Source organism: Sciurus carolinensis, chromosome 5 (genome assembly GCF_902686445.1).
Source record: "Sciurus carolinensis chromosome 5, mSciCar1.2, whole genome shotgun sequence".
NCBI lineage: Eukaryota > Metazoa > Chordata > Mammalia > Rodentia > Sciuridae > Sciurus > Sciurus carolinensis.
The window spans coordinates 113,351,351-113,378,670 of NC_062217.1; the positions used below are offsets into that span (position 1 = coordinate 113,351,351).

At 35.7% G+C, this 27,320-nt stretch overlaps 1 protein-coding gene across 4 annotated transcripts in view; it reads right to left on the reverse strand.

The window, feature by feature from the left end:
• Positions 1-27,320, reverse strand: part of Rhobtb1 (Rho related BTB domain containing 1) — a 129,725-nt gene that overhangs the window by 97,332 nt on the left and 5,073 nt on the right. For 3 of the 4 annotated variants that reach the window (XM_047552919.1, XM_047552915.1, XM_047552917.1), the window contains exon 2: positions 17,929-18,029. The gene's annotated coding sequence lies outside the window, so the exon portion shown is untranslated. Of the gene's footprint in view, positions 1-17,928; positions 18,030-26,753; positions 26,771-27,320 lie in introns of those variants that run through there. The other variant, XM_047552914.1, reaches the window with a different exon arrangement.

Consider the following 27,320-nt stretch of genomic DNA (forward strand, 5'->3'; position numbering starts at 1 on the left):
ATTTTAGATGATCAAAGCAATTCTAATTATAATCTAACTGTTACTTTAAACCAGATGAGTTCTAGTTTGTTATGGCTTAGATTTGGAATGTTCCCCCAAAGCTCATGTGTTAAAACCTTGGGCCCCAGTGCAGCAATGTTCAGAAATGAGTCTTTGGGAAAGTGATTGGATCATGAGAGCGCTAACCTTATCAATGGATTAATCCATTTGATCATTTAATAATTCTAATGGACTACTGGGAGGAGGTGGAAACTGGGCAAGTGGAGCATGGTTGGAGGAAGTTTGTCACTGGGAGCATGCCCTTGTACACTATATCTTGCCCCTGGCCCTTCTCTCCCCTGTCCTGTCTCTGTCTGTGCTTCCAAGGTGCCATGAGCTGAGAAGTTTCCCTGTGCTACACCCTCCCACCACAATGTTCTACCTCACTTCAGGCCCAAAGCAATGGAGACAGTCTACCATGAACTAAATCCTCTGAAACCATGAGCCTATTTTAACTTGTTCTTGTTGTGTATTTTGGCCATGGCAGGAAAGAGCTGACCAACACATACTTGCACATAATTCTGAGGTGAAAGAAAGTTGGAAACTATAATGAAGAAACCACTGTTCAATTATGTGACCTTTCCAGTCCTGGTACATTTCTGCTTTAAACCATCTATTTTTACTTCATTCACTGAGTTATGTTTCTTAAGAACTATTAGCAGCACTGTTTCAGGCACTGAAAGTATGAATAAGATGAAGTCCTTGTTCCTGAAGGGTTTATATTCCAGTGAAAAGAAATACAGTACATACGGGATGGCTTTAATTGCAGATAATAAAAGTTATTTTTAGAAAATAAAGCAGGGTAGCAGGCAAGAGAGTGATGCAGGATGGTTATTTCTGACAAGGTGGTCAAGGAGGTGCTCTTGAGGAGGCTCTGAGTCTTGACCAGAGGTCCAGGTGGAATGCACTGACCTTGTGAAAATGCAGGTGAAGATCAGTGGTCCAGGTAAAGGAAGAGGAATAATAATTTTAAATATCTTCATATAAGCTGAGACCAATTTACAAAATCACTTAGGATACATATAAATTTTTGTTTGTGTTCCCTCCAAAAGATACACCTGAGACACAGAGATGACAGTAACGCTGATGGCTGAGAAAAGAGAAAGAACTGAGCAATTTAAAGTTTCTTTGTCTGTGTCGAGGAGAGAATGTTTGGGATGGAAATGACAGATCACTGTGGGGAGAGAAGATGAATAAAGAGAGTGTAAGTAGATGTCTCATGCTCTAAATGCCTTCGAGGACTGTAGATGGTGGGAGCTGTCTGTGGGTACCCATTTTTCACTCCTTAGATATGACTGTCAGCCTGAGGCAAAGAGACAATGTTGGTATTTCTATGATCATTTTGATTGATCTCAATTAATTAATTAAATGTGATCTCAATCAATTATTAAATGTGAGATTTGCTCACCAGCACTTCCTGTGTTTTCAGAAGTTGTTCCTGCAACATTCTTTTGTCCTTTTGGCCTAGACTCCCTTAAGGAGGCTGATGAAGGAAGAAGTGCTGATTAAGCTGTGCTCATGGAAAAGGGATCAGGTTAAGAGAATTTGGCTTTGTAGGAAAATAGGGGAGCAGAAGGCCTCCAGTATTTGGAGAAGAGAGGGGTGGAGGCTTTAAGGGACCAAAGCCTCTACTCCTCTGAACCCCTGCTCTGCCTTCTTATTTTGTTTAAAGCCCACGCTTTCCTCTCCTTCCTCTCTACCAAGCAATTCAAATATAGCTCTCTCTGAGCCTCCACAGGAAACCTGGTGCTCAAAGTTTCTCTGAAGAGATGCAAATAATCTATCTGGAAACACAGAGAACATCAGGAAGATCATTTGGCAGGGTGCTAAGTGGGCGTGGCATGCGGTCAGATGAAAGGGTGTTCCTTTGTTCAATTCAAAATCCCAATGTAGTATACAAAGAAATTTTGTCTCCAGACATGTATGATTCCTATTTCAAAGTTTTAAACTAGGACTACAGTCTCAAAAAAAAAAAAAAAATCAAGTTTTGAATGTTTTGATTCTTAAAAATAGCAGGATGTCTCTTTAGTTCCGGACATAGTGCTGGGGTAATGATAAACTGTGGTCCCTGCTGAAAAGGAAACCTACTGGGCCACTGCTAATTGCCTTTGAGGAACTGCAGAAAGCAGAAGAGGTACACACCAGCACAGGATTGGCAAGTGTGGACCTGATTTTCAAAAGGGCAGTGGGATGCAGTTTCTCAATGAACAAAAATTTAGTAAGATAATAATGATGGAAATCAATGTGAAGTATACTATGGAGGATAAAACAAAAATCCAATTACCCAACCATGCACGAATAGAATAGGGCAACTAGGATTTGGATTAGAAAATTTGAGAAGCACTTAGTAATTTCAGATGCCACTCTAATATAGTTGCTACAAAAAAAAAAACTCTGGAGTTGAGATAAAGATGTTGAAATGAGGCTATTGCTAACTGTGTTTTTTTCCTGCACTTGTCAGACTATTCCCTGGGTTTTCCAATCATCAAAAAAAAAAAAAAAAAAAAAAAAAAATCAGTGTTTGGAGGAATGTAACTAGCATGTTGAAGGAAGGAAGACAGAGGCAGTGAGGAAGCACTAGAAAGGAGCTATATTATGCGCTATAGAAGAAGTCAACATTTCATTAGCCCCAAACCTTATATCTAGGACCAGTCAGTGGAATTTACAGAGACACATTATGCCTCAATTTGAGAATTTTCTATCTTGGGAGACCAAGAGATTTCTATCATTTCTGATGTGTCAGCATCACTACCCATGTCAGGAAAAGTGTGTTAGATTGTTATTCATGACCTCTGAGGTCCCATTCAACCCGGAGAGTCTTTAGTTCTAGAGTTACTACTAACCATTTATTGCCCAATGGTACTGACTTAGCTTTTTTTGGGGCTTACTTTTATGCTATACTTTTAGGAGTTGGGGAAATACAATAATAGAGACTTTACAATCCATCCCAAGGTGAATACCTGGAGGGTTAAAGGACTTTCAGAGTATCAACCCAACTTAGTTTTGATGTCAGCTAGGAAAGAACTAGCAAAGTGTGACAACTGCTTGATTGATATATGCCAGATCAACTGGGTAAAACCATCACATGGAAATTGAGTTTCCAGTGTAGTCTCCAACTGCACCTGGCTGAGGGATCATCCAGAGCTATGGATCATTCATTGTTTTCTCTCACTTAGCAGAATATAATAATGATCAGTAATGGTTTGCCTGTAGTAGTCAATATCTACCTTTTTCTCAGTGCTATTTCTCTCTCTCTCTCTCTCTCTCACACACACACACACACACACACCACATACACACACCACAAATGGAGAGGTTGTTCCATTTTGATTATGCTTATTATATAAAAAATACTTCCTAAGTTACACTGGGCCTCAGGTAGTGGTAGGCACATGTGAATGGTAGGCACAGCTTATATTCAACATAAACAAATCCTATCTTCTTTGAGTACGTAGACTAACTATTCCACCTATATGTCATGCATTTATTTAAGAGACAGGTATATTAATGTTATCACATATTTTTCCTTTTTAGTACCTTTTATCAAATATTTGCTGATTGATACAATTTGGGTCTGTTTTGAATATTAATTCTTGATTTCATGGTTCTTGGTAATTACATTAAGTTCAATGCTACTCATTTACTTATTGAACTAATACATTTTTAAATAAAACTAACTTACTATGAAACTTCAGAATCATTTTTGACCCTAAAATAATTATTTTTGCACTTATACTACACACAACAGGAAAGTCACTAAACAACATAAGAGTTAAATATTTTCTAACAATACCAAGTTCAGAAAAGAGCTTACATAGCACTTTTTCTGCTTGCTTTACATTTATATTTGTGTCACAATACAAATAGGGCTTTTACAGTCCAAGATTAATGCTATGGTTTTCTGTGTTTATTCTATATCATCCAAAGTGCAGTTGGACTAAACAACAACAAAAAATAATCAACTGAACACTGAATGACTCATTGTGAAAATATTCATGGACCGTCAAAGTCAATATCAGAAAAAAGCATCCCAGAATATATGCATAACTCATCAGTTTTATTTTGGTTAAACTTCAGAGAACTGTTATGATAATTCAATAAAAATAATACATGTAAAGCTTTTCCAGAAATTGGCTCAGGGTAGCTAGTTTTTATGGAATGCTATTAACCCATTCTCATTAGTACCAAAGATATACCTATTAATAATAAAAATAATAATATTAGCACTTGAGTTTAGTCAAGCACATAATCAATCTGACTCATAAGACTTTTATTATTCATTTTATATTTTTAGAAATTATGAAGTTATTCATTGATTGAAAAATAGCTGGTCAAAAGTATTGAAAACTAATAACCTAAGTGTTGTGCTCCTAAGTATCATCATCAGCTTAGTGCACAAAACCAGTACTGGTGGATTAAACAGCAAGCTCAAGGACTGCTTAATCTAACTACTGCTAATCTTTGCCAGCCAGCCTTGTCAGATGCAATTTGCTCTATGCCAACCCTTCTCAGAAGGTAACCTCATTAGGATGTAAAATGTCCACGGATGGTTAACAAAGCTTTCCCACTTAGATAGAAACAATCCCAGTGTAGAAAGCAAGAACAATTTTGGGTCTAAAAATCAGAGCTCATAAATCCTTTAAGCATGCCTGTTTCTAGTACAGAGCAATGAATGCAAAAGTTCAAGAATTCAAGGAAAGATGGCATATCTTTGTGTAATACATTTGCTAATTTTTCTTTTATGAATTTCTTTGCATTTAATGTTTCAAATAGGCTTCCTCAAAATAAATGTAAGCAGTTGTTCAGAGAATTACTTCTGAGAAAACAAGTAGAATCTGCCTCCATTAAAAGGTTTTCATGTGTTAAACATTCTCAAATTTTAGAGCAGATTAGATTTTAGTGTTTGGTGAAAATGACATGCCAGAAACTGAGATTATCACAAAATTGTAGAGCTGGGAGATCATCAAGAGGTCATTTAGTTCACCTTCCTGTCTCCCTTCAAAACAGCATCCAAGAGAGGAAACTGCTCCCCCTCTTTAAAATTTCAGCATAAACTTATCTGAGCCTACGCTGTGACAGTCCTCTTTTTTCCCTTTTGTTTTTAATGAATACTTTGTTTCTAAAGGAATTTTTATGAAGCTCTTTGGGGATTCTATCATAAAAACATCAGTGTCCTCATGAGGAGGGTAATGCGCTTTGGTTGTGCGTGTGCGTGTGTGTGTGTGTGTGTGTGTGTGTGTGTGTGGTGCTAGATATGGAACCCAGGGCCTTCCACTGGCCAGGCAAGCACTCTACAACTCAGCCATACCCCAGGTCCTCATCCTTTGGTTTTTATACTCAAAAGAAACAAACTGACAATGCTGCTGTCAGCAACACAGAGTACACTGAGAACTGCAAGACAGGAGGAAACCTGGAGGCCTGGGAGAGTGTGAAAAGAATATAAATTCACACCAAACATTCAAAGGATGAGAAATTAAGAATAATCAAAATGATCTAGTATTACATGACTTGCAGAAGATGTGGGAGATGTGGGGATGGACTTGAGTTATATATTAGGAAGAATTTCTACATAGTAAAGAGGGATACTAAACACTGAAACAAGTTTCTGATATAGGTTATACAATTTTAATCTATGCTAATGATCTTTTCTTAAAGAAAAGGTTCTAATGTATGGATTAGTTTAGGTTAAAATTTTCCTGAAGCTGTTTGGGATGACCTATTAAATCAAAATGACCTAATAATTGTTGTTTGATACTTATTTTTCTTTTAAATGGAAAAGTAATCTCTAGAACTTTCTATCTCCATAACATGAAATATAATATTTCTAATACTGAATGGTCATGGCCCAAATCCAAACTACTTCACCTATGTATCACTAAACTTACAATCAGGAGTGTTTTCACCCCTCTCCCACCAGCTATAATTAAATAGGTTTAAGACCTTTCTCTAATTAGTTATAGGTAAAAATATAAACATATTATTTATATTCCAATTTCTTAATTTGAAACAATTAAGACTATAGTCTAATTAACAAAATGTAATAAGTAAACTGGGCTCAGTTATATTATAAAACTAGTTATAGTCCAAGGTCAAATAAAGAGATATGAGTAGATACAAAAGAAAATTATGAAACTGATAGAATAACTATTTTTTATTTTGGCTTTTTAAATTCTAAGACAAAGAATACACAGTTAATTATTAATATTCACTATGATAAAAGAAAAGTCTTGGTGTTGCCATTCATTTTAAAAACCAGACTCCAAAAAACTTTACATATAGCATAGCTACATCATCAGACAAGGTCCTTCTTTCTATCAGAATAGCATAACAACTTGTGGACACCCTTCCTGGGGATGAGATTTGGGTTTAGATTTGTTTATAAGTAGCCAATAGAATCAGCGTTTATTCTGTAGCAGCAAAGGAACCTGATTTTTCCAGTCAGGGTCTGTGTTCCTAGTAGTGGGTTCCAAGTAAAGACAAGTGTGGTTGAAAGGTCATCTGTTAGACCTGAGATTCAACCTCACTTCTAGTTATTTACTGACTTGGTGTATCTGCAGAAGAAACTATTTCTCTAAGGACAGTGTTAGACCAACTGTAATCTCTTACACACATTACTTCTCTTTCCTGTTGGAAGGCATTAAGATAGCATGTATGGGATGACTATATTTTATAAGCAAAACAAATGAGAAATGACTCTCTGTTTTCAAGTTGCAGAAGTGGAACTTCCTCTTCTGTATGTATGGTTGAGAGTTGTATGATCTTAAAATGATCTCATTGATATGATAGCATCCACATTAATTTAAATGCTTCTTTATAGCAGAATGCAGCTATATTATTTTACAATAAAAATATGTCCATCAAGCTAATGAGATATATTAGCTTGTCTGATTGCTGTATTTTCCTCTATAGGTACAGGCATAGAAACAAATATAAGTATATGGGAAGGTAAATTATAATCAATGAACTGGTGACCAAGTAAATCTAGGTTCAGAACTGGGAGAATGAGTTGGAAGGTGTAAATGGTTGATGCTTTAAGGCTTTGACAGCCTAATGCATTCTCCTCCCTCCAGGGACACATTTGCTACGAAGTCCAGAGACTTGTGGGCTTGGACAGGATCTTTTTATCTACAAAATGCTAGAAAGACACTGCCCCTGTTTCCCTTTTGAGTTTCCCTTTTCTCTACTTCCACTATTGAATAAGCTGATGTTTGATGGATAAGAATGCTTATTCACCAGAATATTAAAAAAATTACATACAGACTAAATGCTGAAATACTAAGCTGAAATATTACTTATCATCTTGCAAGGAAATGCCTGCTAATAATTGTGTAAATGCTGTGCTATCTGGAAGCAGGTTGAGTTCCAGTAACATTCTCCATGGGCCGTTCTGAAAAATCATGAATGCCTGATTATACATAAATTCTCTCTTTGAAAGAGAACAGTGTTTTTACTTAGCGTCATTTTTTCAGTTTTTCCATATAAGAATCTCTCTTTGAAATTTTTTTTGGCAGAAGCTAATAGAATAATATACAAAGATGATAATCAATGAAAACAAAATTGCCATAATAATGGGTTCTGGGATTACAAAACTGAGAACCTGGGAACCAAGCCCAGTTCAACATTTCCAATAATGAGATGCTTACTTCTATCTCATGTTCTGTGAGAGGATGGAACAAGAGAGTGGAAGGGAATCTTATCTGGTTCTCTGCCCATTCAGTTTATTGTTGCACTACAACATGATGCAAATTCAGCTTTCCTGTAAGGCCAGGTAAGGATACAGAATTCTTCAGGGAAAATGATATATACAATATGGGTCATATAAATGTAAGTGGGAACAGTAAACTCTGTTGGGAGAGTCTTGTGTTAGGGAAAGTCTAGGGGTATGAGATATTGAGACCGTGGTAAACTAGGAAAAGCTATAAGAGCTTTTCATTTGTCTATTTTACTAATTTGAAGGATTTTTTCAAAGGAAGGAATTTCTATACTTCATATATTAATTTATACTTGAAATATTTCTTTTAATTATATGTATATTTTTGTTTTTATAACAAGTAAAATGACTGAAATTTCCATGTCATATATTTATTGACTTATTTGCATATACATTACCTATATATATTAGACTATATATATATATAATATGTGTATATAAAATAAAAATCTTCATTATATAAAAATAATCCAGAAAGCCCATCCAAGGTTCAAGTATATCTAATGCTGAATTAGGAAACTGCACACTAGAGTACTGACTGCTCTTGTTCCTATTATAACTGATCTCTAAGCAAGAAGCCTGAGGAGAATATTTCAGTGACATTCCTCTGGAGTTATGCTTTTTATTTTTTTTTAATCATTTAAAAAACTTCTATGCTCTGATTAAATACATTCCGTCCAAAAGATCTGATAGCAAATCACATAAATTTAAAAATATTACCTCAAAAATTGTCATCTTATTGGCAAATGTAAAGTAATGGATTTGGCTGGTGTGGTGGTACACACCTATAATCCTAGCAACTCAGGAGACTAAGACAGAAAGATTGCAATTTTGAGACCAGTCTCAGCAACTAAGTGAGACCCTGTCTCAAAACAAAAAAAAGTAAAAAGAGCTGGGGACGTAGTTTAGTAGCAAAGCACATCTGGGTTCAATGCCTAGTACCAAATAAATAAATAAATAAATAAATAGTAAAAATAAAGTAATGGATTTGATATTTCAGAATGTACAATTTTAATAATAAAACTACTTTTATTAAATTTATATCAGAGCAACTTCTGGACTTGTAAGTACCTCCTGGTTTCAAAAATACATTTTTTTTATTGTAAACAAATGGGATACATGTTGTTTCTCTGTTTGTACATGGAGTAAAGGCATACCATTTGTGTAATCATAAATTTACATAGGGTAATGTTGTTTGAGTCATTCTGTTATTTTTTCCCTTCCCCCCAACCCTCCCACCCCTCTTTTCCCTCTATACAGACCTTCCTTCCTTCATTCTTGCCCCCCTCCCTAACCCTAACCCTAACCTTAACCCTAACCCTAATCAAAAATACATTTTTAAACATGAAAGACTATTTCTGAACTTTGGAAGTGTTTAAGTATCCAACACACACAATGTGTTTTAAATCATCTGACTCTGACAGTTAACATCAATATTTAGACTTTATGAGAGACTTTTGCATGTGAAATTAGGACAGCAATCCCTCTGATGACCTTTTAGAAATCTTAGATTTATTGGGTAAATTCAAGAGTCTTGAGATCTGTAAATGAAGGAGAACTATAAATTACAAATTATCAAGAAAAAAGAACATTTTTAATTAAACTGAAAATTTTGACAGGATAAAGTAATGGAACTTTGGCGCTTTCCCCCTCTAAATTGTAGGATTAAAGTAGAACAAGAGGAGAGGAATATGAGCTGAGTCGATGCTTAGGGAGCTTTTTAAGACCTTGGATTCTAAGGACAACACACATTGGGAGAAGCAATTTTTCTTACAGCTCAGTATAATGCAATATGGAGCAGTAATGGAAACGGCTGTTGAAGGGGATGATGCTCTTTTTATTAAACCTGAAGATATCACTTACATGTGGCTATGCATACTTCTCCATACAAGCAACCAAACAACTATTTTGTGATGCAAACATTCATAAAGATAATGGAAGGAAGAAGTGAAGGCAGAAAAAGAAAGAAGGAAGCAAGAGAAGAAAGCCCACAAGCACAAACCATTCCCCAGGTTAAGTGAGCAGGCTTGCTTACTCTTCCACTTGCACCAAATGAAATTATAAACCTTTTGGTTCTTTATTTTATGGTTAATATTTTAAACTCTGAAAATCTCAATACATCTTTTCTGTGTCACTGCTCAGGTGCCACGTGGTCATTTTACAGAAGAGCCATTTCTCATCTACATGAACTGGAGGGGGAGAACTGGGGAAGGTTGATTTAAATACCGTAACTCAGAATTTACTATGGATTTAAAATCTCTGACTTAATGTTGCATTAACTACTGGTGGCTGCTTTACTGCCTTTAAAACATGCATATATAATTGGATACTGTAATGCTTTGCGGGTAAAATAAATACCGACTCACACTAAAATAAATACTCTGCATGATGAAGTTCATGTAGACATAAATTAATCATTTACCAGTTAACCAATATGCACAGGAAAGAAATAGATCACTTATTAAAGGTTGCCTCATCTATAAAATGGAAAAAATAAAATGCTGATGTATTTTACAGTGGTGCTATGAGGAAAAATGTATAAAATTATGGCTAAGCAGTTTATAAACCATAAAATGCAGTATGAACATTAAATTAATAATATTTGTACTAATTCAGATTCAACACCCTCTGCATTAAATATATCTTTTTGCCTATTGAAGCATACACAAAACCAAGCTGAGGCTTTTTATTTAACTTTTAATGGTGCCTTCAGAATTCTTCAAAGCATCACAAAAGTTATTGGTTATGTTAAAGACTTTTCACTGGCTCATTCCCATTACTTCTAAGACAAAGTTCTTGGCTGTTCATATCCCCAATCCTATTTTTAAAATCTTCTTTCAAAGGGCTTTATGTCTTTCTTGCATAGACACAGTAGTTACCAAGGGAACATGGGTTTGAATTTTTTAATCAGGTGGAACTACTCTGGACTTTGCTTTAGTGTAAGTTATGGATTGAGATGGGGAAGTAATGTTAAATTTCAGAAGATGGGGGTGGGGGTTGTGGGGGGTGAGGGATGGGTATGCTGGGTCTCCATGTATTGCATCAAACTGACCTGCAGTGCAAACCTTCCGTGCTGGGACAGCAGCGTGTCGAGAATCAGCAGGGTCTGAAGGCCATCATGCTGCACAAAATGTTACCACTTTAGATATAAATCAAACTTCTTTCTCTCGGCTTGCATTTAGGAATGCCATTCAAGGACACAAGGAAGAACTAAGGAATATAGACATAGTTTCCTTTCTTCTCCTCCTTCTTTTAATGGAGGCTTACTATTTAAAAGACCTACTTGTACAAAACCCATAACCCACTCAGCACAGTTTTAACATTGTTAATGTCCCTTTGACTCCCAATGATAAAACATATCAGACGTTTCTCCACTCACTTCCTTTTATAGAGGCCATTAATAGAGAAATACCTCCTCTTCTTCTACAATGAAATGACAAATGGCCAGCTGGAGAGGTTTGAAATATTGCCAAATCTCCCCTATGCATCATGTGTCACCAGTGACAATAAACAGTGACTAATCTTTGGTCATGAACTATATTTATGACTTTGTTGTCATGAGGAGGTAGGTATTTTCCTGAATCAGGTTTAAGGGTTTAATATTTATGCTAGGAACATGTGTGCTAGGAAAAATGTTCAAAGGAAACTAATGCTCATGTTTTCTTTAATTTAAATATTTATGGAGTCTGGCATATCTTCTTTTTTTTTTTTTTTTTTTTTTTGCATCAGGATTTACCCAGGAGTGTTCTGATCAGTAATCTAACTTCACTATTTTGACACCAGTAGTGTTCTTGTCTAACAGTATAAATTGTAGGGAGAGGAAAATGGCTACAATGCAAACTTATCCCAGGTATAATTTATCAGTGGTCCAAGGAAGCACAGCAAAACTGCTCCATCTCCTAAATCCAGCTGGGGGTACAGTGGATAAATTTGCCTAACAGAACTGTAATAAAAGCAGAACACCAGAATATACAACCAATAGAAGGGAAATTAAGTTTTTGAGGGAAAAAAAAAAAAAAAACTAAGGTCAATATGAGTGCAATTCTTCTTCAATTTAGTTTAACCATTATCTATTAAGGAGGTTTCAGGCACTGGATTAGCTGCTTGGTATATACCAGTCAAAACCAACAAAAATTGCTGCCCTTATGCCCTCCAAGGGAAGGGGACAGACTGAGCATGACTAAGTTATATAATTTATCAGAAGGTCAAAGTTTTGTATAGAGAAATAAATCAGAAAGGGAAGGAAGTGTGGCCTTTTTGGGAAAATGGTCAACAAAGGTTTTATTGAGAAGGTGACATTTGAACAAAGAGTAGAAGGTAAGAGAGCTAATCATGAGGATTCCTAGGGAAGAGTATCCCAGACAGGAAATAGTCATGCAAAGGTTCTGAGGCAGGTGGGAGTCTAAGGAATCCAGAATGGCTGGAGTGGAACAGAATGGGGGAGGGAGATTAGCCAGAGAAAATGATGTCAGGGTCATGGCTGGTTGACTGCTAGAAACAGAGAGCCCCAGGAGGGTTACGAGTCAAAGAGCAAAATATCTGAATTATACTATTGAAAATACTATCAAGGTAAATGTGGGAGGAAATAATTCAATTCAATTAATTAAAATTAACAGTTCAACTCTCCTCTGTAAAAGTTTAATAAATATGATTCAGAAATTAAAGACGGAACAAGAGATCAAAATTAGATGCAAACACACCTATAACTATATGTATGCTTTGTATGCTATAACCATACAAAGGAAAAAAATCAATTCATTTTCACAGCACCAAATGGTAAGTTTGAATACATTTTTAACAAAGGTATATGAGCCTATGATTTAAAAAAAAAAAAAAGAGTAAGGTTGGGGAACATCAAAAATTAAAAATTTCCTTCCTTCCCTCTGTCCAGGTTGTGGAATTAAACCAGTGCCTATTATAGTGCTGGGATGGTCTTCTTAGGTACTTGTCTGTCTTTGGCTCCTCAGGAACTGGGAGTTGGGAAAACTTGAGCAGTTAGGAAGCAGACCATCAAGAACAATAAAGGGCCAGTTATTGTGGTGCCTGTAATACCAGCAGTTTGGAAGTTGAAGAAGGGGGGGGGTCACAAGTTCAAAGCCAGCCTCAGCAACATAGTGAGGCCTTAAGCACCTTAGTGAGACCCTGTTTCAAAAGAAAAACTAAAAAGGGCTTGAGAATGTGGCTCAGTGGATGAGCTCCCCTGGGTTCAATCTCTGGTACCAAAACAACAATAACCAAAAACAATGAAGGATGTTATAACTTGGATTAATTATATTTTTATTTTCAGATTGAAAACACACAAATGCTGGGAGCACACAATAACGTTGAGTCTTTTCTAGGGAATAAAGAAAATGTAAAAATAAAAACACAAATGAAAGGTGAGTTCAGCCTTATACGCAAACTTTCCTGGCAGTTGTAAGAATGAGGTTATAAATCAGAGCCTTCTCCCATCTCCCCCTGTTTTGATTTAGAACAAACTGAAGCTAAAAAAGTGTCAAAATGTACAGTAGGAGTGCCCGCTTGGTGCCACTTCCCTCTCTGAAATAGGTTACTACAATTACCCAGGGAAATTTCTATTGAGTTATAATTAGGTGGCTAATTAAAAAGGGAATTATCACCTAGATTAAAATATGTCAGAAAGATGTGTATATCATTTATTCTTTAATTTTGGAAATCCACCTTTTCCATAGAAAAATTCTCAGTAGGAAATTCCATGTTTAATATCTAAGTTTTCTTTTTTTTTCTCATAAATTGGTTTTATTGAAGTGAGTCTGATTCTTTTTTCTCAAGGTAATGGATATAATTTGAGCTTCTTTTGTTAATAAGAAGTACCTAAGCATCACAGTTGTTCTTTACAATGAGAATAGAAAGTCATGATAACAACCTCAAAGTCCTGAGAAGAATTACTTTTGAGTCAAAGAAATAATAATGATGAAAATAATAACCGCTACCATTTATTCACTGATAATGTATGCCAAATGTTTTATGTCTTATTTAATTCTCTCAACAACCCAATGAGGTAATTCAATGCCCATTAAACAGATGAGGAAACTGAGCTCAGAGGTTAGGTAACAAGGTCCCATAGTTTGAAGTTTTATAAAGCTGAAAATGCAAACTCAGGTCTTTTGGTTTCAAAACTCTGAGTTAAGCAAGAATTTTCTCCCCTTAAAATAGTCTAATATTAAGTCAAAATTCTTGTTGTATTCAACTTGTTTTGAAATTGACAGTATTCATGTACCATATAACCAGTTAACCAGGATCTCATATTAATCAGACCATATTTCCTAGCCATTTGTCCAAACATCAGTTTATTTTATGAAACACAAGCATGATCATCATCATCAGGAGACTCCTGATGCATTATTAACAGTAGAAGTTAAAAAGTAACAGTCATTTGGTAATATAAGTTACTTTTTGTTTGACTTTTCCTATTTTCTTCTAATTTCTGCAAAGATACAAATTAAATGATGACTCATGAACTTTGGTACATCCTGTCTTTGGGCTGCTGTTTTAGTTAAGCATTAAATGGGTCAGTCTACTCCTAAAGGCACCTAAAAATTGGCCACCTGAGCAGATGACTTGGCAGACAGACAGGCATGATTAACTACTGGGAGAATTTACTGACTTGTTTATAGTGCTCAGTACTAGTACCACGTGGATGATTTGGTGTTCCTTTTCAAATGCATAATAACAACGATAACAATGCCATTGTAAATATTAATTTGTTGAGGGTTTATTGTGTGTCAGGCCCTGTGTTCCATTACTTATACTTCACTTTATTTCAGGGTTTCCCAACACGTATATGTTTGAACTTTTGGATTTGATGACTCTGTGGAGAGGGGCTGTCCTGTGCATCTAAGGATGCTTAGGAACCAGTAGCACATCCACCTTCTTTAATAGTGACAGCCAAAACTATCTCTAGTCATTACTGTGAATCTCTGGGGGACAAAATTATCTGAAACTCTTCCATGAAGAACTTCTGTTTTACCTCCTCAACAACTTTAGGTGGTCAGTATTATTAGATTAATATTGCTGATGAGGAAACTGACTCCAAGAAGTTTACGTAAAGTGCCTTAAATCTTAGTGATGCTAGGTTTCAGGCTTCAATGCATGTAAATGCCTCACTCCTGAACACTGTTACACTGCATTTGAAATTCATATGTGAATTTCATGTGTGCCCTCTCCCTCTCACTATCTTCTTTCATTTCTGTTTCTCATCAAAAGGATGGAGCAGTGGGAGGGAAGGAGGTGCATATGACATGCTACACAGAATTTTATTGTACCATGGTCCTTTATTCAACATATTAATTCCATTTTAATTGGAATTCTGGAAACTAATGAAAAAAAATTACAAGTGTTAGATGGTCTATTCTCAGGGTTCTTGAATCTGCCTGATTTAATTCTAACCAATTAGCATGCCATTATGGAGGAATATTATGCTAAGAATCAATATTAAGCTAAACACTAATATTTTATTCAGTATTAAAAATTTATACAAATGGTAATACAAATGCTTCATCCCTACTTTCTCTAAATGAGAAGAAAGGCTTCCTTAGGGCAATTCCAGCAACAAAGAAAATTCTATCTTCTTAGGAGACTACTGGTATTACCCTTTACATAGATCATTGCTTAAGTGAATCAATACAATTGAATTGAATGAGATTTGTTTATTTTCTTTTAAGATGTGAGTTTTTCAGGGTATCGAAAATTATTTTTCCTTTCAGGCCTCTAGTATAATCTTATGTTAACATGATAAAAGTAGATTTCTGTCCCATACTGCCAAGAAGAACACAGTAACTCCTACTGTTCTGATTTTAGGATATCACTTCTTCTTTTTTCTTTATCCATTTGGATACTTTATTGATTCAGATGTAATGTTAGGCTGAAATTTGAGCCTAAATGTATCCAGATTCTGCTTTATTTGTCTTCCTTGCAAGGAGGAATACACAAGATACACTCTAATATACTAGATAAATTCTGAACTAGACTGACATGTAATAACTACTTAGATATACTTTAGTTAGGCATGGCATCAAAACTGGATTTTAAATCTACTTTCCAAATTGTGCCCTGTGCCTTTCCCAGTGCTTGGACTTTCCATGCACTTCAAATTCATGTTCGTGTGTCCACTGCACAGACCATGTAGTTTACTGGCTGCTCCCGGCTTGTTGCTTGTCCTTCTGTTCTTCTATCCTCCTACCTTCAGATATTTTTCAAACTTACAAGTTAGGTTAGACTAAAATATTTTCATAGTTTGTATCTAACGAAGACATTTTCAAATTTTTCACATATACACTTTCATCTCCAAATTCTCAACCAGGTATTTAGAAACTATACCCTTTACGATATCTCTAACTTTGTGGATTATTATACTCTGTTCCTTAGTATTAGAATTAAAAAAATTGCTCCATATTTTTGCGATCTCTCAATTGGGTAGGCAAAATCCATCAGTTAAAGTGCACATACCTTGAAAAAATTACAAGTTCTTATAATTCTAAAGGCATTATTAGCAGTTAAAAACTGACATGCAGAATCAAAGCAAAAAAATTCATTGAATAAATTAAATTAACTGAAACATTAGAAATTGAAGGTATGCTGAGCATAGTAATCACCTCCCCAAATAGAAAATTTAAACTAAAAAAATACTTTAATGGGGTTGACTTTTCTAAAATACTGATAGGATTTCATTAAGTGTTTAATGCATAAAGCTATTCTGAAATTTCCTTTAAAAATGAAAGACTAGTACCTTAATGAGAGGTATTATTACATGAACATATTTGATTCTGGCTTATGAAAACTAGGACTTGAGAATTTGAAATGTGTGCATAAAATGCAAATGGATTTAATTAACTGAAAACCCATAAGACAGAACTTCTTCAAATAAGCAATTACTTTGGGGACTAATAGTGTAAATAGGCTCCTGATTCATTAGCACAAATACCCATATGAGAGAAGGATCAGCAATTTTTATTCTTCAAGTTGTTTATGCATACATGGTAATATCTCATTAATTTGGGGCTTTGACAAATTTAAAATCTTCTGATAATTTGTTCATGAACTGGGCTGATGTTTACCTTTACTTTGAAAATACTTCATTTGTAAATGGATAATATATGGTATTTTAAACATTTATTCTCATTCTTATGTACACTTTTTAGACATAGAATAAACAATTTTCAAGGAACCTCAGGCACTTTACAAGCTTCTACATACATCCAATCTATATGCTAATAACAAAATGTTCATATGATTTATTACAACAGGTCTCCTTAAGGACTTCTACTTTGTAATGTTTTGTTGAAGTTACTCTATGTAGTTAAAGGTAATAAAAGCCACATTTGTTTAAAAGTTATATATAATTCAGCCTTCCAACAAATTCAGAAATGCTCTCTTCCCCTATTCATTGGAATGAATGAAATTTTACAATATTCATGGTTACATATAAAGAGTTGTTCTTTTAAAAATGCACTGGAACATGTACACAAATAAAAAATGAAATACAACAAAGAGTAAAAATAACAAAAGATTTTAAGGGTAGACAAAAGAAAGTAAACTGTCCATTTCAAATTATTTTAAGTCCTCTCAGTATAATACCCTGGGGAAAAACCTCAATAATGGGGCCTTTTCTTCAAAAGCAGATTTCACTCACATGGGATGATTCTAGTTCTAATCACTTACAGGGTGATAATAAGTTTTTCCAATTAAAGACAGTCAGTTCTGAGGCCAAGAGGGGCGGATGCTCCAAGCTAGGGCATGTGGGAAGAAGAAAAATGCCATTGCACAGCAATCTGGCCATTTCTAAATCTTCCTTGTATGTGGCCATGACTTTTCAGAGCCCACATGTCACTGTTCTGCACAAAATGCTACTCACATTTTAAGTGTGGATAAAATGTGTAGAAGAGTTAGGTTATTTTAATGATCAAAACTTACATGCACGTCATAATGATTCAAATTCTAAACCAGATAAAACATATTCAACTAGGATTTATAAAGTCCACAATTGAATTAAAAAATAGACTATTCCTATTTTTTAACATAACATTCTGAAGACAAATCTGGATATTAATCATATCATGCCATCTTTACACAAGAAGTATTTCTATGTCTTTGTTAAATATTGTAAGAAAATCATGAAGAGGAAAAAGCCAACTCTGTTACTCAAAATAGTAGTTACTTACCATACAAATGGGGAAAATAAGTTTTGATTCCATTTTCATAACTTAATCAAGAATGCCTGATGAAGAGCCCTCTTTCATGTGCTTTCTGATTGTTGTAAAACCTAGGAAGGAGATAAAAGCATGGAATGTTTCACATCAAGAAGAAAACCACTCAAACAATATGGTTCTTACATTAATGATTATTTCTCATCAGAAAAAGAACTATCCAAGGAAGTCACATGCCATTTACAACTCTCCTAGCTGTGATAAAAGTTAAAGCGAGAAAGGCTGTAATCACTACCACCTTCAGAGACAGAACACCTGGAACTGAACCCGACTCTGAGACTGTTCTGACCATCCAATGAGATAATGAGTGGAAAGGTATTCAGGTAACAGGAAAAGTACTGTTGAACCAAAACAAGTTTGGCCTAAACCAGCCTCTATATTACTTCAACCTAAGTATAGCCCAAAGCAGCCTCTGTACATAGTGGAACTGTACCACAACATTTGATGTAAACAGACTCCAACCCAAACTAAGCCTCTATCCTTGTAACAAAGCAACTGAGTCTTGCCCAATTATAGCAGTTGAACCTCCAGTCAGTCAGTGGCTGAAAGGTGCCAACTGCAGTCAATCAGATTGTTTCTGTATATCACTTCTGCCTTTCTGGGTATAAATAAAACCTGTCTCTGTAGTGGGCTGGAGCATTCTGAAGCTTCATTGGTCTAGAATGCTATCTGATTATCAAACTTTCTCTTTTTTGATTAAGTAAACTACTTTAAATTCAGCTGGTCTGTTTTTCTTTTAACAGTATTTAATTTGTTTATGATCTATTTACGTATCTGAGGTGACTTCCAAAGAAAAATCAAGGAAATATGAATAAAAATGAGAAAATAGTGTTGAGAATAAAAAAGGAGAAAACATACATATGCTACCTGTATTGGTCAACACAATTATGACTGAAGTATAATTTGTATTTGAATTTCTTAGTACTTTAGATAAAAGGAAAACTGTTTTAAAACTCCTACTCTTAAGCTGAAAACACATTGCTTCCTCCAAAGAAACCAAGTACTTTATCCTTCTGATAAAAATTTTGTAAAGAAATTTTTCATATAAAAATAATAAGGGACATTGAGATAAAATGGATTATTTTATTACTAGGTTGGGCTGCTTAGCATGAAAATTGAAAAGGAAAACAGCACTTTCATTTGGAGATGATTATCACTTCTGTAGAAATTGCATTATTCCTAGAAATGAACCAGAAGCTTAGATCAGGGTAATTCCAAATATAAACCTAGCCTTGAGTGGTGGTATATTCCTGTAATGCCAGTGGCTTGCGAGGCTGGGGCAGGAGCATTGCAAGTTCAAAGCAGCCTCAGCAACTTAGTAAGGCCCTAAGCAGCCTGTCTCTAAATAAAATATAAAAGGACTGGGGATGTAGTTCAGTGGTTAAGCTCCCCTAAATTCAATCCCGGTATCATCCGGGTATTATACTCATGCATAATATATATGTTCCCAATAACACCCAATTAACAAATCATCTAGCTCTCCTTTCTCTCTGTGCTTCTCTAACAAACACACATGGAGCTTCTTAAGTCATTTTCTCAATACTGAGGAAGGGTCCCTGAAAGAAATCATTGATTGCCAAAGACTCTAGGTCAGTTGCTGCTCTTTAGTAAATAAAGGGTAGAGCTACAAAGTGTGGACCAGATGTAAGACAGTACTGACAGTTGCATAGCCCATTTGATGGGGTCATTCCAAAGCAGAAAGGAAGAGAAAGGAAAGAGACAAGACCAAATGCTTTTATCAATGAAACAAATTACAGCACAGGGCCTCTTCCTTGAAATTCAGGTTTCTCTTGGCTTCCATGAAACCTCACTTCCCATCTCCCAGGAAACTCCCCTGGATTTTCCTCTTCTGGCTTCTTTTCTTTTTCCTTCCCCTAAATGTGAGTCTTAAATAAGGTTCTCTGCTTGGCAGTAATTTCATTTATATCAAAGCATCCTTCATATTTTTTGATGTTTCTCTGGACTAGCTCCTCATCTCCACCCTCTTCTGAATTTGCTTTTCTTACCTAAAATCAATAGTACCATCTCTGTTCCCAGCAAAGGTCTTATATAATCTTCATTCTCCCTTTCCATTATTGTACCTCCCCACAATACAATATCCAACTGATTATGGCTGTCTTCTCACAGAAAGCTCTATTTCCCATTTACATATCCATGGAGGCCATTGTCAGAAACCCAAGCGCCATCCATCATCTCCCATCGGATAAATCCTCCTGCTATCATGCTCCCTGTTTCCAATCTTCATCACTTCTCAGCTTTCTGGGTGTTCCCAGTTTTCTTCTTAATCTCCATACTTTTTCTTTTGCTTGAGAATTCTAATAACTCTTCAATAGCTTTTCAACAGTTTTCCAAGATCTGAAATTAATACATTTACCACTTTACCTATATAACCTCTCCAGCCATACTAAACTACCTCCTTGCACTTCTGGGCACCCCCCAAATTGTTTCTTGCCTTCCAGACATTGGTTAGCAGCTTTCAGTTGTTTGAAATGCTTATCTTTTAATCCCCAGTTCAGATATACCTCCCTCCTGGGATCTTCCTTAATTCTTGATTTATTGTATCATCCCGTACAAACCAAGGGTCCTTAACTGTATCCTTACTATGAAAACCACCTTTAGTACACTGTGGTTTTATTTTAGATAGCTGTACATTCAGTAGTGCCCTTGCTCTCAGGAAGTTTATTATCTAACTAGGGAAATCTGGTTGATTCACATTCCTAACTTTTATGAAGTAATATTCAATGAATAAGTATCGTGGATGTTCTATAAATAATAGTTGACCAAGTGATTTTTAAAACTCAAATACTAACATGAGAAGCTGGGCAGAGGTGGAAAAAAACCCAGTAACACGAACAGAGCTCTGACCATTGGGTTAAGGACGAAATTTTATGTTGTCTGAATCATAAGTGAGAACAGTAAGGCTGTCCAAATTTAGAAGACCATAAATAAATAAATAAATAAATGGAAATTTTTTAAAATGGAAGGACAGAAAGGATTAGGAATAAAGTGCAGTTCAACATTATACTTACTTTTTCTCTTTTAAACACATTTTGATCATTTTATAAATATCAAGCGAATGTTTACAGCTGAGAGAAAATGTTGCATTTATTTTGATGAATCAGATCACAAAACATATTTGAGATTACCCCATAAATAGATCTCATGGCATAAATACATCTTATGGTGGATTTTCCATGACAAATAGATAGTGTCTTCCTGGGGCTTAATCCCACACCTGGCACATGTAAGATAGCATAATATTTGCTGATTGAATAAATACTTACTCAGTCGCTTATCTTTTTGGCTACCCCCAATCTCTCACTTCCGTTGCATGACCAAGCTATTGCTTGGCTTTCTTTTCCTATCTCCCTTTTGTCACTCACACCACTTCAGTCTAACATTCGTGTTATTACCTCCCTCATTATGCTGGGATAGTGGCTTCCACTCTGCTTCTTCTCTGGGTGAGTTCAAACTTACGTGTTGCATCAGGAACTGGAAGGGAGATCTAGGCTGTAGTGCACCTCACAGAAATCACTGAGCATGTGCTCTGTAACATCTCAGTCCACAGGCTACTTCCTCCAATGTCAGCCAGTAGCGGAAGTGAGTCAACAATGTCTGGTAAAACTGGTTTATTTGTCCTGTCCACAAAAGTGCCACTGATGGAGAAGCAGGTGGGACTGTACTCATAGAATTCCCTGGCATACAAGTTTGAATGTTCTCTTCAATTCAGACCCCTAGAACCTCAGGGTGTCCTATGCTCAAACTCTGCCCAGTTCCACTCCCTTTTCAGTGGTAACCAACATGTTAACCTGAGTTTCTTCTCTAGCATGCCTGTTCCCCAAGTATTTTTTTCAGATATAGGCAAAATATGAACTGATAAACTATTCTTGAAGTATTCTGACCACAGACAGAATCAATAACAACTACATTTCTAGTGCATATCATTAGCAATTTATCTTTATTTTATTTGAAAAACAATTCTCTCCTGATCAGTATTTTCATCTTTCCTCAAAAACAAATAAAAAATAAATCAAAAACAAAACAAAAACCAAAACACCCAAAATTCCTATCTTCCTTCCTTAAACTCAGCAGACCACTGTGACCCTTCTGAAACCCTTACACACTTACCCCACCACAACCCAGCAATCTCCTGAGTTTCCTTCTATTTCTTCTGCGCTACTCCTCTCATCCTTACTGGGGTAACCCTTTACTGTTGAACCATTATGGGTTTGATTCTTTCAAGACTTTGATCCTAGCATTCTTTTCTACCACTCACTTAAAAATCTTTCTCTAAGAAATCACATCCATCTCCAGACCCATGAATGTGAATATGAGCCATAACTTTATATCCAAACCCCAGTCCTTGCTGACAAGCTCTGCCCCCATAATCCAGTGGGTGCTTGCTCTTTGCTGTGACATCTCAAGACATCTCAAGATCAACATGTCCAACTCTGAACTTAGAATCTGTTTTTCCAAACATGTTCTTCTTCTAGTGTTGACACCTCCTGATGGTCTTCAAATATATATCACAGAAGATAGTGTGCCAATTTTACCTCCTTTATACCTCTTGAATCCACTCACTTTTAAGAAACCACCCACCCCTCATGCTTCCTCTCTTAGGCCCAGTTATCATATCTCTGTACTGAAAATGTTCAACTGGTCTACATAACTTTTGCCCCTGGCTAACCTATACTTTACATCAAACCCAGAAATATTTTTTTTCCAAAATATAAGACAGATGAAACTAACAACAATTCCTCCACCAGATAAAAACGAAAAACCTAATCTTTTTAATCATCATAGAATATAAAGACATATTCCATGATATGGCTAAAAAAGCTTTCATGGTGATGGTCTCTGATTATATTTCCAGGTTCAAGCAGTTCTCCCTGCCTCTTTTTTCCCCACCCCATGGCTTTCCTTCAGTCTCTCATGTTGCCCATGCTCAACGCTGCAAGAGGGTCTTCCCAGACACCATGACTTCTGCCTGTACTCCTGGTCTGACTCCTAAGCATCATTTAGATTTCGTTTCCCAGGACCTTGTATCTCTCTTTTGTAGCACTTAGAAAAGTTTCAGTTTTGTATTTACTTGTGTCCTTTTTTTTTTAAACTTCCCCACTAGACTGTAGGCCAAATGAAAGCAGGCAAGAGCTAACATAATTCACTGCATCCCAACAGTGTCTGGCAAATGGTAGGTAATGGATAAAGAACTTTATTGAAAACATGAGCATATGGAATGAGTTCAAATAGAAATGCAGTTATAAAAGTTCAGTGAGAAAAATGTACTCAGAGAACAGAGCTGAAAAATTCTGAAGATAAGCACAGTGTTGAAATCAGTTACAAGATCATCAAGAGCCTTGAATGGATTTAAGAAATTAAGTAGGAGGTCTTCCTTCTCATTCAGATCCAGTAGTGACTGGATAAGAACTGATAGGCATTTTTTAAAATAAGAAATTTCTCTTGGGCAGAAGCAACTGGTTTTATCACATAAGAGATATACTTAAGACATAAAGGTAATATTTTCTTTTTTAAAAATATTTTGTTTTAGTTGTAGGAGGACACAATATCTTTATTTTATTTTTATGTGGTGCTGAGGATGGAACCCAGGGCCTCACACATGCTAGGTGAGTGCTCTACCAATGAGCCACAACCCCAGCCCCAGTAATATTTTCCAGCCCTATTCTCACAGCTTTCGCCACTGCATATATTTGGCAAGTCATTGCAAGGGGAAGAAGGAGGCCTGGGAGCAAAGACATTTGAGGGAGGCAAAGGAGAGGAGAAATTTAAAAAATGTTTAAGTCTCTGGGCTTTGAATATTCTTTTGGGTACACCTTTTTATATCCTAGCTTCTACAGTCTATGCCATCAAATGCAATATAATTGTCTCTGCTTCCATATGGTGACAGAATTCTAGCAACTGTATCAGGATCTCAATAAATAGGCAAAACTAAAATGTTGCATAAGTTGTTTTCCCTCAGTTACATTCCAAACACAGACCCCCCAGCACCCCAAATCATGAAATACAAATTTTAAAAATCAGAATAGTATTAGTTATGAATGCACTTTTGCAATTATGGGAGTAAAAACATTCCACATTGAAATAAGAAATGCCATCTGATTTTGATTTAACACAAAGGGGGAGAAACACATTCCATTTAAGAATGACAAATAAAGCTGTCAATGTGATCCATTTATAGCCCCTCAGAGAATGCCACAAATCCAAATAATATTCTGAGAAGCTAGTTATTGTAGTTGCTCTCTCAGAGAAAGAAGGTGAAGAGGTCCCCAGTGGACTCCTATCTGAGGAAATGAAGGTTAGGTGGAATAAGTCGTGATAGTCAGTGGCAGAGGAACATGTCTCTTTAAGAGGAGATTGAGAGCCGTGAACATTTTACTAAATAATGTGTAACAATGGAAGGATGGGCTGAGGAACTGGAGTTGCCTCTCTGTGAGGTGAGATAAAGAGAGGCTCTAAGAAAATGAAGAGGTCCTGTTGTCTTTGTAGCTGCCCCGCCCCTGACCTCACTGGCTTAATGAGGCCCCTTTTCAAAGATCTACTGCTGACAAAAATTACAGTGAACTGTAAAATCTTAATCATAAACATCCAAAGTTCTACTCATTTTTGAGCATTTTTTACGAGTTATTTTAGGCTCAGGTACAAAGGCACATGACAAAAACAAAATGTTACCAATATAATCCCCTATTCCTTATTACTACACTCAGGCTTCCTTCTTTTCAGAAGCAGTTTTCTATTAAAGTGCACATACATATATTCATGTACAAGTATATATAAAATATGACCCTCCGCAAGGCATCACTGATTTTTTCTTTCTTCTTTGCATAGGCTGCTAAAAAACTGAGAATAAAATTTGTTACTATATTCTAGCAAGAGTGTTGAATTTCAAGGCATAAATTTCGAGTATGAATCTCTCTCCTGGCCCTATCTTATGTTCTTAGCCTTATTTTTTCCTCGGACTCATTTTTTTTAAACCTATTTAGAATATATTTTATATTGCTGTACAGTATGTATTTTTATTAGCCTTTCTCTGGAAGCTTTAAATCCTTTCCAGCATATAAATAAAATATATGAAGTTCACAGCTAGTCTTCTTTTTCTCCTGTGGAGGGTTGCAAAATTTTTAAAAGACAACATATAATTGGTTACCATAAATGTCTAAACATTAAGATACTAGTATTGATAATAATTTTTATAATATTTCAATGGTCCAATTAGACTTTCTTAATTCTACACATATAGTTCAAAAACTGGGATTCATAGACTGAACTCTTTCAAACTCTATGACAAAAATTGTGTATCTAAATTCTTATTAAGGAAGTGTTTCAAAATTGTAATCCAATTTGTAAGTTGAATGTGGCCCAAAAGATTAATAATTACTGCTTTGCAGTAGAACAAGTCTAAGAGACCCTAAATATCTTGGTCTTTATTCAACTAATTGACAAAATATTTGTTGAATACCTACTAAATGCCTGTCACAGTTATAATAGATACTGAGAAATCAGCAGGAAACATGGAAGCTTGATCTGTCTGGTCTCAGGGTCCTTTTAGTCCAGTGGGGATGAGGGTAGACAGTAAAAAACAAATGTGAAATAATCCAATGATAATATACTATAATAAAAAAAGTGACATAACAGAAAGTGAGTGAGTGAGAAGATCACTCTGACAGGGTGACATCTTAACTAGGCCAAGCAAGATCTGGGGAAAGAACATTCTGGAGAGGGAACAGCTCTCTCTAGAATTTAAAGACTCTGAGAGAGATAACTTGTTATAATCCATAGCTCTTCTAGAAGACATGAATGGTAATTTTTAAATTCACATTTTCAATACTTCAGTCTTGAAATATCTGCATGATCTTGTCCTTATTTTCATTTTATTTAAAGTTACATTTCTTTTTTTGGTACTGGGGATTGCACTCAGGGGCACTCGACCACTGAGCCACATCCCCAGCCCTATTTTGTATTTTACTTAGAGACAGGGTCTCACTGAGTTGCTTAGTGCCTCACCTTTGAACTCTGAATTTTCGATCCTCCTGCGTCAGCCTCCAAACTGCTGGGATTACAGGCATGAGCCACCGTGCCCAGCTTCAGTTACATTTCTTAATGTGAGGTAAAAATAATCCTCAGCAAACAATATGCAATGTATTGTTATACACTGAATTCATTCAATAAATATTTGAGTCTACCTTCTTTAAGGCACCTTGGAAGATGCCCTCATGGTGCTTAGCACAGACTAAAAAAAAAAAAAATAACTGCCATACATGTAAACCATAATGTACTTTAAACCAGTCCTATATTGTTCTGCATCATAGGTTTATGAGCTAAGTAAATTCTAGTGCCCAGATCCGTTAATGCAGTTCAAAATCCAAAGCTCTTTAGAAAGGCACCAAACACCCTGTTAAAGTTGATGGATGAGTAGGAGAAAGAAACACATAATGAAAATTGGAGCTAAAAATTCTTTGCAATAGGAACATTGTACTCTCTGGTTTGAAAAACGCTGTAGACAGGCTTGGCTATGTAAATCAATAAATTAAGATGTGTGGAAAGATCATAAATTGCTCCCACATTATTAGATGTTCACTTTCCTGAACTAAATTCCTTATGAATATGTTAAGGAAATAATATAGCAAAATAATAATTATGATGTAAAGGTCACAGAATTCTATGTGGTGTTTACTAGGCAACTCATCAAGGACTCTATGCACAGAGCTTTTATTAGTTTTATTTTACAGGGAGAAACTGAGGTTTACAGAAGCCAAATCACTGACCTGAGTCACAAAGGTTGTTAGAAGAACCATCAGCACTGTGATTCCAAGACACCACCTCTAGCATTATTGGCCACCCTCTCGCCTGCACTGCAGGGGCCTGGTGTGTTGTGAATTATCTCTGATAAATTCATCCCCCCTTACTGGTTAAAAGGCTCTGGAGAAACAACAATCATTGTCAGTTAATTTAAATATTAGCCTAAACAGAACAAATAAGATGGCAAATAACTAAGCATAACATAAATCTATTTTTTAAGTTTATTTGACTTTGGATCAGAATCAATTATATGGACCATCAATACTATTCCCTTTTAGAAGAAAGAACAAAGGGTTGAATGTGCTTATTTTAAACTTCTTGGTAAAAGCTCAAACTTAATTTTAATTTGTTTCTGCCCTTGTTTTTCTTTTAATATTTTTTTTTAGTTGCCAATGGATCTTTTATTTTTACTTATTTATATGTGGTACTGAGTATAGAACCCAGGGTCTCACACATGCCAGGCAAGTGCTCTACCACTGAGCTATAGCCCCAGTCCCTCCCTCATTGTTTTATGATAATGAAATTTGAAAAAG